The sequence below is a fragment of the Elephantulus edwardii genome, unplaced genomic scaffold (genome assembly GCF_000299155.1).
Source record: "Elephantulus edwardii isolate Elephantulus edwardi_28Jun2011 unplaced genomic scaffold, EleEdw1.0 scaffold00268, whole genome shotgun sequence".
In the NCBI taxonomy this organism is placed as follows: Eukaryota; Metazoa; Chordata; class Mammalia; order Macroscelidea; family Macroscelididae; genus Elephantulus; species Elephantulus edwardii.
In genome coordinates, this window is record NW_006400018.1 from 3,221,241 (window position 1) to 3,222,828 (window position 1,588).

Genomic DNA, 1,588 nt, shown 5'->3' on the forward strand with positions numbered 1-1,588 from the left:
ACATCTCAATTGGTATCCCATCAATTCTTGGAGCCGCGTGTTTTGCCAATGCACTTAATGCAGCGTGCACTTCTTTCCTCATCATCGACTCCTCATTGTCTCTTACTTCATGAAATTTTTCAGTGTTGACCAGTTGTGGGTTTTTTGGGACAGTGACCCCATGTATTCTCGCTGCTTTGTTTGGATGCTTCCTGAATCATTCCTTCTTTTCCCTATAGCCTCTCTCAGTATTGCAGCTCTAGACTTGAATTTGTTCTTCAGTTCTTTGAAGTTCTTCAGTTCTTGGCATTTCAGAAATGTCAAGTGAGTTCTTCCTTTCTTATTCTCAACTCCAGCTCCCCTTTTTCTATTCAAATAGAAAATGGTGCACGTACAGATTTCATATGAATAGAACAGAGCATTCTGGAATTCCTGTTCTTTCCTATGTTGTCCATAATTTGCTATGATTCATGGAGTTTGGAATTGAAATTCCTTCAATAAAACACAAGTAAACATCTTTCTGGTATTTTCTGCTCTCAGCCAAGATTCATATGACATCATCAGTGATATCCCTTATTCCACAGACTCTTCTAAGTTCATGTTTCATTTCTGACAGGTCTCTATCAATGTACTCGCTCCATCCATTTTTCTATCATCCTCAGTAAGATTTTACTAAAGTGTGATATTAATATTATTGTTTGATAATCTCCACTTTTCCTTGGATCAACTCTTTTGGGGAATGGTAACAAATATGGATCTCTTCCAGTTGATAGGCAAGGTATCTGGCCAATCAAAGGAAGCTATTCACAGAGCAAATTCTTGGACTGGGAGCAAATTCTAAATACAAAGCTTTAGGTCCTCACCAGTTCATTTCCTGCTCAGTAACAATATGTACATGGAGTGTTGTCAATCAGAGAAGCTTGATGTTCAGACCTTTTAGTGATGCATCATTCCTCAGGTGGGATTGGTGGAATCATTGCCCATGGAGTTGAACCCAGATTTTACTCCCCTACACTGGGTTTATACTGGGTTGATACCATGTCCTTCCAAGTCCTAATTCTCTGGCCACAGGATTAGTTTTTCTAGTAACACCAGATCCATTCTGCATCATCACTTTGCAAATCAGGTGTGGTCTCATGGGTATACCACCAAAAACAAATGCACTTCTGTCACTTGGGAACTTCCAATGGTTTAAAACTCTAAAAATTAACACTTAAGAACCAGAAACAAAGGAGAGAGAGAGAGAGAGACAGACACAGACATAGATATAGATGTATATGTTGTTGTTGTTTAATGCCTTTGAGTCGTAGACAACTCATAGCGACCCTATGAACGAACAGCCTGAGCACTGATAGATGTATATAGGTGTTTATAAATTTTAATTTTCTGATATGTTAAAGACAGTTTGGAAGGTAGAACATTACCTTTCATAGAGTTCTGTTTAGATGGATATACACACAACTTTTTTCAGAAACAATGGAAATTCAGCATAAACTTAAACAATTTTCATATCAGTATCAACTTCCTGACCATCTTTTTTCTTATTTCAGAAATAATCTATACTATTGGATCTTTTTCCTGCCTGTGAAATTTTGTCTGTCTCCCCTAA